General features: G+C 45.0%; 1 protein-coding gene across 2 annotated transcripts in view; it reads right to left on the bottom strand.

The window, feature by feature from the left end:
- Nucleotides 1–2480, bottom strand: part of MYO16 (myosin XVI) — a 519124-nt gene extending 516644 nt beyond the window's left edge. Inside the window, exon 1 of one of the 2 annotated variants that reach the window (XM_059892322.1) lies at nt 2408–2480. The gene's annotated coding sequence lies outside the window, so the exon portion shown is untranslated. Of the gene's footprint in view, nt 1–1682; nt 1890–2407 lie in introns of those variants that run through there. The other variant, XM_025000169.2, reaches the window with a different exon arrangement.
- Nucleotides 2481–13096: the final 10616 nt, after the last annotated feature.

Below are 13096 nucleotides of genomic sequence, written 5' to 3'. Positions count from 1 at the left end.
TAGGAGCACACAGGCATTATACAAGTTATGGTTTCCGCAACAGATTACTTTCCTGAGTTCTTAAGTAGGAGGAAATGTTTCTATTTCTATTCAGTCTCCCTCGAGAGCGTTCGTGCTCCGCACAGGCTTATACCCAGTGGACATTCTGTCTATCTGAAGGATACTGATTTACCCACAGATTACAGTGATGACCCACCCCTGTAGCTACTGGAGCTGTTATCAAGCGTCCTCAGACCAGAAGAAGCGAATCTTTAAAGTATTAACTGCTTGTGCAAAATAAACTAGCTATTTCAGATTAAAACATACTAACTACTATGCCCAAAGTAGATAACCTACAAGGACCTACTGTATAACACAGGAAACTACAACTAAATATTCTGTAGTAACCTATGAGGGAAAAAGACTCTGAAAAGCAAAACATAGATATGTATTCAGTTATATATATAACAATATCTATTCAGTTATATATTTTTAGTTTTAGGTGTATAGCACAGTGATTCTGTGACCATACATACTATAGTGTGTGGCACACAATATATAGTTATACAGGTATACACATATATAGTTATATATATATTAAACTGCATCACTGTGGCTATACATCTGAAACTAACACAACACTGTAAAATTATAGTTTAAAAAACACTTCAACTATCTTACTGTGTACTAAAACCATTTCACTCCCCCAAATTTTACAGGACACAGATAAGCTCGACCATACCATTATAAAACTGTACTGATTAAAAGTATTTTTCCTTTAATAAATAAACATCCCACTTGGAATGATTTTTTTATAGCAAGTACTATATCCCTGGAGCATATCAGTCTCTAAAGCAATGGCATATACTCTGGTTTCCCAAAAGCCCATCAGCTATAACCTCATATGCACACACAGGCTGATCACATATGATTAGGGACCCTGGCAGTTGAGTACGTATCACACAAGCTTGTGTAATAAACTAAACAGCGTCACACAGACAAATAGATATGTTCAGGAGGACCCTTAACCCAAGGATGACAAATCACCTTCAAAGCCTTTAGACTTACCCGAGCAAAATGTAACCCACCCTGGCAGCTAGGCAGTAACCCCATAAAGAGGCTGCTAGCCGGCCCGGGCGGGGGTGTGACTCCCCTGCCTTCCTCCCAGTCCCACGGTTTCGTTTCAGGATCTAGGGACAACCTTGGAGCCTCTTGCTCTGAATCACTAGGAAATTCATACAGTCTGTAGGGGGTTCATAAATAACGGCCCCCCCCCCCACAAAAAACAAACAAACAAAAAAAAACAAAGCAAACGTTCGAGACATTTTAACCTTCACCTGAGCAGAAATTCCAGCCGCCCTTACGAGATCCCCAAAGAAAGCCCCCTCTCAGAGGATGAGCGCTTCCGGAGCTTTCGCACTTAGCAGGATAAAGACCGCCCGGCGCGCCCCCCTTCCTGCCCACGGACTGCTCAGGCCAATTCACAGCAGCTAAGTTTTCTCGGCTCCGCTGAGCAGAAGACAACCCTTCCTCCTCCAATGGCTAAGAAATTCTTCTCAGTAGCAAACGCTTAACACACAACTGAAATGCCTTTGGCTCCTTCCCCCCCAAAACTGGAGGTCTGAGCCCCCCGGTGAGTAGCTACAGCTTTTCCATAAACGACAGAAATGCTAACAGAACTTGATGACAATCACCTGCCTTACCTTTCCGGGAAGTGGGGCGTACAAGGAACCATTAAACCCAACATTTTCACAGACCTCCTTGGTTTCCCCCAGCCAGGAAAGATGGGGCGGGGGCCGGCTGCGGTGGGTGCGGGGGGAGCGGGAGGCCCGAATGAAGAGCCCGGGGTGGGGACCGCGCCCCTCGCCGACGTGGCCCACCCCGTAGTGGCCGGACCCCTGAGACAATGGAGCGACATTGTCCCGCGAGGGGTCGCGGTCAAGGGTCAGTAGATGGGTGGAAGGCGGCCTGGGGGGCCTCCTTCACCCCTATATCTTTGTTTTCTGAAGTAGTCGCCCTCTTGCATCCCCAAAGAAAAAGAGGAAGAGGCCGACCCCTCCCTCGCCCCCCAGGAGTGGCCGCGGAGGGCCCCCAGCGCCGCTCCTCCCGTCTCCCGTGGCAACCAGAGGCTTCCAGCCCCTATCAACGGGCAGCCTGTCGTCTCCTCCCGGGCTGGTCCAGAGTTCGGAGGGTTCCAGCTCTCAGCCCGCGTCCCCTTCCGGGAAAGAGATCGCCAGCCCCCTCTCCACGCCCGCTCCCATCTCCACCCCGGGACTCTGGCTGGGGAAGGGGGAACCCGGCGAGGCAGGTGCCAGCAGCCCACACCCTCCCGGGGTCGCCCCGCCGAACCACGGGACCGGGAGGCGAGGCTGCCCGGCCAAAGCACCCCGCGCTGGGGACCGCGCCCGGCGCCCGCCGCAGCCCCTACCTGCTGGACAAGGGTGCCCCGCAGCCGGGACCCCGGGAGTCGACTCCGAGTGCGCCCCGCGAGGGTGCGCGGCGCGCTGCTGCCCTGCGCTTCCCCGGGGCCGTGGCGCGCTCGGGGCGGGCGCGCCGGGCGCACCCGGGGCCGGTGAGCGCCGTTCTCGTCCCGGCCGGCGGTGCGGGCTGGGCGGCCGGGGTCCGGGTTCCGCGGCCGCGCTCGGGCTCCCGGGCGCCGCTCCGGCCGCCGGGGCTCCGCGGGGCCCGCCTCCGTCCGGGCCGGCCGCCGCCTCCTTCCCACGCGCTCGCGCGCCGGGACCGCGCCTCTCTGCTCTCGCTGCGCCTCCGGTCCCCCCTCCGGCTTCTCCCGCCTCCCGCCTCGCAGGCCAATCTAAGAACGGGGCTCACTCTTCAAACTTCTGCGTCCGGGCTCGGCCAGAAGCGGGGCAGCGAGACCGGAACGCGGGGGAGGCGGCCCGGGCGCGGGGCCCCTGCGCGGTGGCCCGGGGCTGCGACCTGGAGCGGGCATCCCCCGTGAGCCGGCCGACCCGAACAAAGGCCATCGCGAGGACTGTGGCACTTGTCACCCGAGCAGATGAGTAACCCTGTTTAAAGACGCAGAGGCCCTGGCCCTGACCGTCCTTCCCGCTCTGGTATTCGAGAGCCCCTCAGATTCTCCTGAAATCTCCGAAATAACTAACTTAAGCCTGGGACGACCACCCCAGGCAAGGAAAAGCCCGACTCCAGGCAATTGCGCTCTGTTGCAGTTTTCAGGACAGAATAGAAAGCTGCCCTGCCCACTCCCCAAGATTTTGGTTTTGGTTGGCTGTGTAAACATATTTCACTGTCCACATTTTGCTATGAGGGCCGTATTCGATATTAATTCCAGAGTTAATGTGATATACATATATATATGTACAGATGAGTTTGTAAACATATGTACAGACACATAATAGTATATAGTAGCAGGCGGATAATAGCAGAGGTCTTGTTTATAACACTCGGTAACTTTATTCCAGTGAGATTGTAATTATATTGATTATTAATTATCGGATATATTGGCACAAACCCTATGCTACATGTGCATATGAAAAATAGAAGATCTAGGGATGTCTGCATGGACTGTAAGTTTCATATTAAATGACATTATACCAGTGCACGTTCAGGAAAGGATTAAATAATGACTTTGAGATACTGTCTTGATTTTCATTTATATCTCATATATTTCTGTTATTCGAGATACATTTTTTTGAATTTCAAAATAGGATCAATGAAATGAGCTAATTTACTTTGTAATGATGTGAGACTGTCTGGAGACACTTTCTCTATATAATGTGAGGAGAACGAATCCCAAGCCAGATTTAATTTCTTATAAAAATAATTTACAACACCATAGAATTTACCAAAGCAATTCAACAATAGTTTTAAAAATAATGTAGACTAGTAAGAATGAGTATGAATTCAAAGGAAAACAAATATTTTAGCACCTAATTGTTTTCTTGTCCTTTTGTATATTAACACCAAGAGATAGATATGGACTGTGAGGACTGTTGCTCATTTCTGTGTTTATTGTGTTGTATAATATGTGAAACCATTCCATTTCTCTCTTTTTTTAACATTTTATTCTGTATTGTTAACCATTGTGATCACTAACAATGTTGTGATAGTCTCAGGCATATAGGAACGGGACTCAGGCATACAGGCACATGCATCCATTCGACCCCAAACTCCCCTCCCATCCAGCTGCCACGTAACATTGAGCAGAGTTCCCTGTGCTGTGCAGTAGATCCTTGTTGGTTATCCATAGTGGAAAAGAGCTAACCTACCCAAAGTTAGCTCTGGTAACTAGCTTTTAAGCTCCCTGGTGCTTCAGACAGTGAAGAACCCACCTGCAATGCAGGAGACCCAAGTTCAGTCAATCAGGAAGATCCCCTGGAGAAGGGAATGGCAACCCACTCCAGTATTCTTGCCTGGAAAATTCCATGGGTAGAGGAGCCTGGCAGGCTCTAGTCCATGGAGTAGCAAAGAGTCAGACATGACTGACTGCTATCAAACTCTGCACACAGAAAATAAAAAGTGCCTATTAAAATACTAATGTGAATTCAGCATGAGTGTTTACTGTGAGTATGACTAGCATGCTTATATTCCTCAAATATAGGTTGTGTATTTGATATAGGTTTATATATATTATATATGTTTCTGCAATAGCAGCTTATAGTTATAGGAAACTAAAAGAAAATATGTTCCTAAAAACCTATGAATCATAAACAAGATCACATTTATATTCTATCTATTCCCATCACATTCTGCATCCTGTAGTCATATAACAGTGGCTTAAAATACACAATTGATGTTGATAAGGTTGTAAAAAATGATTTTGCTAACCAAGCATATAGGCAATATATTATGAAGAATGTCAATGTTGGTTCAGTTCCCAGAGGTAATTTTTCTCTTTACAGTGAGATATAAATGCTGGTTTGCCACTGGTGAGCACTGTTTACAAGAAGACACCACTTCTGAAATCGTGATTCTCTCGAGAGCACAGAAGCAGGCCTTACCCAGCTTCGGCAGTCCCGGAAGGTGTGCGGTGGTGAAAGAGGGTTGCCTCGAGTAGAAACTCCAACACAGCTACTTTCACATCCTGACTGAGAGCTCCTGTCACTTTTCAGAACATAAAGTATTATGGGAAAGGGTGTGCGCTAAATGCTTTGTATTTTATTACACTCATAGTCCATGTACCTCTCACGTACCTATCTTGAATGAACTGGAAATTTTAAAATGAAAATGCAGTAATTTGCTAATTCTTAACATTGTGGGCAACGGAGCTCTTTATTTCCCATAAAATAACACATCTAGATTAAAGTTATGTCCTTAATATTCGGTATTGCTATGGGACAGCAAAAAGAAAATTTCATGTCTTTCACTGGGAAACAGGATCATGTTTAAATCAATGCACAGTTATAACTCCTGAGTCTCCGAAGTATATGACAGTCCAGTTTCCCTATTTATTTCCTGTGAACTGAGTGCTTGTATGTCTCTGAAATTCATCTGTGTATATCCTCACCCTGAGGTGAAGGTACTCAGGGGAAGGGCTTGAGGTCATGTGGGTGGAGCCCCCATGATGGGGTTGGTGACTAGAAGACAGAGAGCATGCTTGTTTGCACTGTATTCTCTGCCATGAAAGAACACGATGAAAAGACAGCCATCTGCAACACACAAGAGGGCCTTCCCCAGAGTCCGACCATGCTGGGGCCCTGATCTGACTTCCGGCCTCCAGAAATGTGAGAAATGAATTTGTGTTGTCAATAAGCCTACACTAATTTGGGTTTCCCAGGTGGCTCAATGGTAAAGAAGTCAAGGTTCAATCCCTGGGTCAAGTAGATCCCCTGGAGAAGGAAATGGCCACCCACTCCAGGGTTCTTGCCTGGAGAATCTCATGGACAGAGGAGCTTGGTGGGCTACAGTCCATGGGGTCGCAGAGAGGCTGACCAAACAGCAGCAGCAGCAGATACTTTGTCATGGCAACCCAAACAAAGACATGGTTCTATCAGTTGTTGAGGGAGGGGTACTCAAATCTCCAGCCATGATTTTGAATTTTTGTAGTTTTCTTCACAATTCTGTGAGTTTTTACTTCATGCATCTAGAATTTCCATTTTCAGTGTGTAATGTTTAAACTTGTTCTGCACTTCTGGTGAATTGATCCCTTTATCATTTTGAAATGATAGAAATGGTATGGACCTGACAGAAGCAGAAGATATTAAGAAGAGGTGACAAGAATACACAGAAGAACTATACAAAAAAGATCTTCATGACCCAGATAATCACGATGGTGTGGTCACTCACCTAGAGCCAGACATCCTGGAATGCAAAGTCAAGTGGGCCTTAGGAAGCATCACTACGAACAAAGCTAGTGGAGGTGATGGAATTCCAGTTGAGCTAGTTCACATGCTGAAAGATGATGCTGTGAAAGTGCTGCACTCAATATGCCAGCAAATTTGGAAAACTCAGCAGTGGCCACAGGACTGGAAAAGTTCAGCTTTCATTCTAATCCCAAAGAAAGGCAATGCCGAAGAATGTTCAAACTACCACACAATTGCACTCATCTCACACGCTAGTAAAGTAATGCTCAAAATTCTCCAAGCCAGGTTTCAACAGTACTTGAACAGAACTTCCAGATGTTTAAGCTGGTTTTAGAAAAGGCAGAGGAACCAGAGACTTCCTCTTCAGAGAGTCTTTAGAGACTTCCCTGTAGCTCAAACAGTAATGAATCTGCCTTCGAGGCAGGAGACCAGGGTTCGATCCCTGGGTTGGAAAGTTCCTCTGGAGAAGGGAATGGCAATCCACTCCAGTATTCTTGCCTGGAGAATTGCATGGACAGAGAAGGCTGGCGGGCTACAGTTTGTGGGGTCAAAAAAAGTCAGACACGACTGAGTGACTAACCCAGTCCACAGAGGAACCAGAGATCAAATTGCCAGCATCTGTTGGATCATTGAAAAAGCTAGAGAGTTCCAGAAAAACATCTACTTCTGCTTTATTGACTATGCCAAAGCCTTTGACTGTATGGATCACAACAAACTGGAAAATTCTTCAAGAGGTGGATATACCAGACCACCTGACCTGCCTCCTGAGAAATCTGTATGCAGGTCACGAGCCAACAGTTAGAACTGGACATGGAACAACAGACTGGTTCCAAATTGGGAAAGGAGAATGTCAAGGCTGTATGTTGTGACCCTGCTTATTTAACTTATATGCAGAGTACATCATGAGAAATGCTGGGCTGGATGAAGCACAAGCTGGAATCAAAATTGCTGGGAGAAGTATCAATAACCTCAGATATTCAGATGACACCACCCTTATGGCAGAAAGAGAAGAGGAACTAAACAGCCTCTTGATAAAAGTGAAAGAGGAGAGCGAAAAAGTTGGTTTAAAACTCAGCATTCAGAAAACTAAGATCACGACATCTGGTCCCATCACTTCATGGCAAATAGATAGGGAAACTGTGGAAGCAGTGACAGACTTTATTTTCTTGGGCTCCAAAATCACTACAGATGATGACTGCAGCCATGAAATTAAAAGACAGTTGCTCCTTGGAATAAAAATTATGACCAACTTAGACAGTGTATTAAAAAGCAAAAACATTACTTTGCCAACAAAGGTCCATCTAGTCCAGGCCATGGTTTTTCCAGGAGTCATGTATGGATATGAGAGTTGGACTATAAAGAAAGCTGAGCAGTCAAGAATTGATGCTTTTGAACTGTGGTGTTGGAGAAGACTCTTGAGAGTCCCTTTGACTGCAAGGAGATCCAACCAGTCCATCCTAAAGGAGATCAGTCCTGAATATTCATTGGAAGGACTGATGTTGAAGCTGAAGCTCCAATGCTTTGGCCACCTGATGCGAAGAGTTGACTCATTTGAAAATATCCTGAACCTGGGAAAGATGGTAGGTGGGAGGAGAAAGGGATGACAGAGGATGAGATGGTTGGATGGCATAACCAACTCGATGGACGTGGGTTTGGGTGAACTCTAGGATTTGGTGATGGACAGGGAGGGCTGGGATGCTACGGTCGGTCCATGGGGTTGCAAAAAGTTAGACATGACTGAGTGACTGAACTGAACTCCTAGTATTCTTTGGAATAAAGTTTACTTTTTCTGATAATGATATCTCCAGATTTTTTTTTTTGGTTAGTAGTTTCTTGGTGTCTCATTCCCTCTTTTAAACTTAAATTATTTGGGTCTTTATGTTTAGAGTGTGATTCTGTGGGAGGAGGTTATGGACAGGATGTGACCACCGGTTGACCCCTGAGTTGCGTGTGGGCAAGCAGGAGCTCCTCACCCGTCCCCTGAGCCTGGGATGTCCACTCTGCCCACTGTCCCCACAGCGGGCACTGAGTTCAGGGATGCAATCCTCAGGTCACTGTGAGACCATCTGGACACTGCCTGTGCCTGAACTCCACTAAGGTCTTTCTGTAAACTTTTAACATTCTACTGGGCAAGTTCGGTGGTCCATTCGTCTTGCAGAGTCCAGGACAAGCCTTGGAGTTAAGTCTCCTTGCTTATTACCCCTGCTAACTACCATCCTGGAGAAGCTGCCTCTTTCTTGATCTCTCCTTGCCCTCCAGGACAGGGCCAGTTTCAGATTTCACCTGGGGAATTTCTGAGGCTGGGAACCGTCATTTTGGTGCCTTCGTTACCGTGGAGATACTGATATCATTTGTATAAGTGGAGCCTATTGACAAAAAGATGAAGCTCAGCCAACTCCAGACATTGTGTCATGGTGGTTGGGACCACATATGTGGTGTGAAATCTATTTATACATCTGTGTGTTGTTCATGAAAGTGTTTGCCATTTTATAAATGGTACCAACAATCTAGAAACACTTTTAGTTTTAAAACATTCTGACTTTCTAAAATATCATTGTTTTTCTTCTGGTTTAAATATATTTAACCTTTAATTCATAGCTAACCCATGATTGTTGTGCCACCACTGATTTCAGTTTCCAGGAGTCAGAACAAGGCAGTGCTCAAGTGGTCCTGCAAACCCCTTAGGTAAAAAAAGATCCTCATTTCTGCTAAATTCTCTGACTGGAAAAACAGCATCACTACACACTATAGAGTTTTTCTTAAAACTATTGGATTGCATCTTTTTAGCTCTTTGTCTGTTGCTGGACACTTAGGTTGTGTCTATGTCCTGGCTGTTGTAATAGTGCTGCAGAGAACACTGGGGTGCGTGTGCCTTTGTGAATTCTGGTTTTCTCAGGGTGTATGTCCAGGAGTGGGGTTGCTGGTCATATGGCAGTTCTGGTTTTGGTTTTTTAAGGAAACTCCATACTGTTCGCCAGAGTGGCCACACCAATTCACATTCCACCTACAGTGTAAGAGGCTCGCTATTCTCCACGCCCTCTCTAGCACTTACTGTTTGTAGATTTTTTGATGATGGGCATTCTGGCTTGGTTATATCAAAAGATATAAGAGTAGCTGTCGTTGTTTAGTTGCTAAGTTGTGTCCAACTTTTTGTGACACCATGGACTATAGCCCGCCAGGGTCCTCTGTCCACGGGATTTCTCAGACAAGAATATTGGAGTGGGTAGCCATTCCCTTCTCCAGGGGATCTTCCCAACCCAGGGATTGAACCTGGGTCTCCTGCATTGCAGGCAGATTCTTTACCGTCTGAGCTGCTAGGAAACCCAATATAAGATGGTACCTATCATCAATCATATACCCTATTGAATTCAGTTATAAATGTTGTAAGATTAAAAAAAAAAAAGTAAGGGAGAGAAACTGAAAGCTGTGTTGTTAAAAATAACTGTAATTACAACAATTTCAAAGAATGTCTTACTTTTCTTGTCTAATGAGCATGTAGCACAATAATAATTACAGAAATCAGTAGATCTGTCAGATTTAGCTGGTGGAAAGCATTTATTGCAATAATACAGTCAACACACACGTGCCAATCAACAGGAATTATTGGAATTGTAATAGGGTCATATGTTCACTTGGGCTTCCCTAGTGGCTCAGCTGGTAAAGAATCCACCTGCAATGTGGGAGACCTGAGTTCAATCCCTGGGTTGGGAAGATCCCCTGGAGAAGGGAAAGGCTCCCCACTCCAGTATTCTGGCCTGGAGAATTCCGTCAACTGTATAGTCCATGGGGTCACAAACAGTCGGACACGACTGAACACCTTTCACTCACTCATGTTCACTTACTGGGTCATTTAATCATATCTTTAAAATTTGAAAGTTTTTTCCCCTGTGCTTAACAGTAGGTTCTCATTATTATCTCTTTTATACACAGTGCCGCTGCTGCTGCTGCTGCTAAGTCGCTTCAGTCATGTCCGACTCTGTGCAACCCCATAGACAGCAGCCCACCAGGCTCCCCTGTCCCTGGGATTCTCCAGGCAAGAATACTGGAGTGGGTTGCCATTTCCTTCTCCAAAGCATGAAAGTGGAAAGTGAAAGTGAAGTCACTCGGTCGTGTCCGACTCTTAGTGACCCCATGGACTGCAGCCTACCAGGCTCCTCCTTCCATGGGATTTTCCAGCAAGAGTACTGGAGTGGGGTGCCATTGCCTTCTCCGTTATACACAGCAGTGTGTATAATTCAGGAGATGGATGCTGGTGAGAGTTGCTCGACAATGTATATGTACTTTAGTGCCACTGAAGCACACAGTTAAATATGGTTAAAATAGCACTTTTCTTATTATTTGACTTTTACCACAATAAGAAAAATTTAAAGGTATGAAGTTAACACTAATTAGAAGTGGAAACGAGCCACGCTGTCCAGTGTATGTTAACAACACAGTAATAGGTAAAGTACCCGTGTCAGGACAGAAATGAGTCACACAGCTACAGTTCAAGCAGCTTTCAGAGATGGAGACAGACTCAGTTTCCACCTGAGGGCTTTGATCTGGGAAGGAAGTCTCACTAGAAGTAAATCAGGGTTCCGCATCTTGCTTTAGGTCATTTTATTTCAGGTCCGCAGATAACAAGTTCATTTGCTTGAAAAAACAGGGGTAGCTGAGGGAATAATGAACCTGGAATCAGAGGCTGTGAGTCGTAAAGCCTAGATGGAATGAGTCTAAGGTAGTAAGACCAAGATGAGTCTACAGGACAGAGTGAGGATCGCTGGAGGAAAAAGACTCAGTTTGTGAGAAATATCCAGACTGCGGAGCTCCTGTGACAAACACACCAGTGTCACAGGTCTAGAGGTCCAATCCCTGGGTCGGGAAGTACGATACGGTCATAAGACCAGCATCCTCCTCCTGCTTAAAAAAAAAAAAAGTTTACTTTCATATTGTTTTAAATTGCTTAGCAACAAATTACTTTCTTCCAAAAGAAAAGAGAAAATTTTTTTAAACAAAACCGTTTGAGTGTTGGAGCTGACCTAGGACAGGAAATTTATTTCTAATCAGGGCAAATGATGATTCAGTCTTTTCCATCTTAGACATCAGGAGATACCCTTAAGAGCAGGTGGAAACAAACAAACAAACACTGAACAGTGAAGCCAACTGGACGGAGACTAGAAACTCCTAAAGCCAGTGTCTGATTCCATCATTTCCCTGTACCTTCGTAGTCAAGAAATGAGGGCTGATAGAAGTTCCTCCAGAAACATTTCACATCTACACAAGTCTTAGAAAACCATCCGCCTGTGGGCGGATGCACCAGAGGCCATTATGATGCTTAACCAAGGTCAAGTGTCTCTTGCTGCTACTGCTGCTAAGTCGCTTCAGTCGTGTCCGACTCTGTGCGACCCCACAGACGGCAGCCCACCAGGCTCCCCCGTCCCTGGGATTCTCCAGGCAAGAACGCTGGAGTGGGTTGCCATTGCCTTCTCCAATGCATGAAAGTGAAAGTGAAGTCGCTCAGTCGTGTCCGACTCTTAGCGACCCCATGGACTGCAGCCTACCAGGCTCCGTCGTCCATGGGATTTTCCAGGCAAGAGTACTGGAGTGGGGTGCCATTGCCTTCTCCGGTGGGAGGATGCACCAGAGGCCATTCTGATGCTTAACCAAGGTCAAGTGTCTCTTAACTGTGGTAAAATCTTACATGTGAAGCTCCTTAGTACCTGGGGCCCCACTTGTTTCACTGCTGAAATCTCTGTAATCAGTCGCTTTACTGTATTTCAAATCAATTGCATGGATACCGTCACCTCTGGGCATTTTAGGAATTTCTCTTGTACTGGAAGGTCTTTGTCAGAGAAAATGAGGCATCGCTTCAGAAAAATCTCTAGAGACCAAAGTGGTTTGTTTTAGCCATCAGATTTTCATGTGGCTCCTCTGTATTCCTGTTTTATTAGAAAATCACTAAGAATAAAAGCGAAGTATCACTGGCCTCTGAAAAACACAATGCTCAAAACTTGAATGTTTAACAATTATGTCTTGTCTTTTTAACAATATTGAGTACAGTTACGATGTCAGATAATAACTCAGCATCGTTAATGTAGTTTTATGCATTTTTAAAATCTATGTTTTATACAAATATATTTATATACTTACAATTATACATATAAATACATATTTAACTTATAAATGCATGAATCTAATTTATAGATTATATATAAAGACAATTATCACAAACATAACTTATAAACAGTATTCTGAGATATCTATTTATTTATTTTTATTTATTCTTCTCTTCCCTCCAAAAGGACTGAGAGCTTACAAGGAGAAATAAAGTGGAAAGAGATGAATAGATTTAAATAAAAGCAAAGGCCAAACAGAAGCAAAATCATATGATGAAAGAAGTTATTGGTATAAAGCTCTGTGTGTTGCAAAGTTTCTGGTATGGCGATTTTGATGAATAATTAATAATATAGTGAGCATGAATGGCTGCTAAAAGTGGTCCTCATCCTTGTTTAAGTCGAAGCCGTAAAGTGAATGCAAATATAGTCTACATTATATTTACAGATGTGTCAACATTTGTATTTTTCACCAGATACACGTGTACTATTTGCTGTGGAGGAGGTGCACTTTCTTTCCTTGTTTTTTGGTCTGGGAAACATAGCTTCCACGGGGCATTTTATGTAGAGACACGTATAGCGAGGCTGTCAAAGAGGCAGTGTTTCAAAAATGATTGTAAGTGAGAACCAGCTGCACACCTTGGGGAGCTCAGTGCTCCCTGGGGACCTAAATGGAAGAGAAATCCAAAAAATAGGGGTACGTGTATACATACAGCTGCTTCACTTTGCTGTACAGTAGAAATT

The sequence above is a fragment of the Bos taurus genome, chromosome 12 (genome assembly GCF_002263795.3).
Source record: "Bos taurus isolate L1 Dominette 01449 registration number 42190680 breed Hereford chromosome 12, ARS-UCD2.0, whole genome shotgun sequence".
NCBI lineage: Eukaryota > Metazoa > Chordata > Mammalia > Artiodactyla > Bovidae > Bos > Bos taurus.
This window is presented reverse-complemented; position numbering and strand designations above follow the sequence as displayed.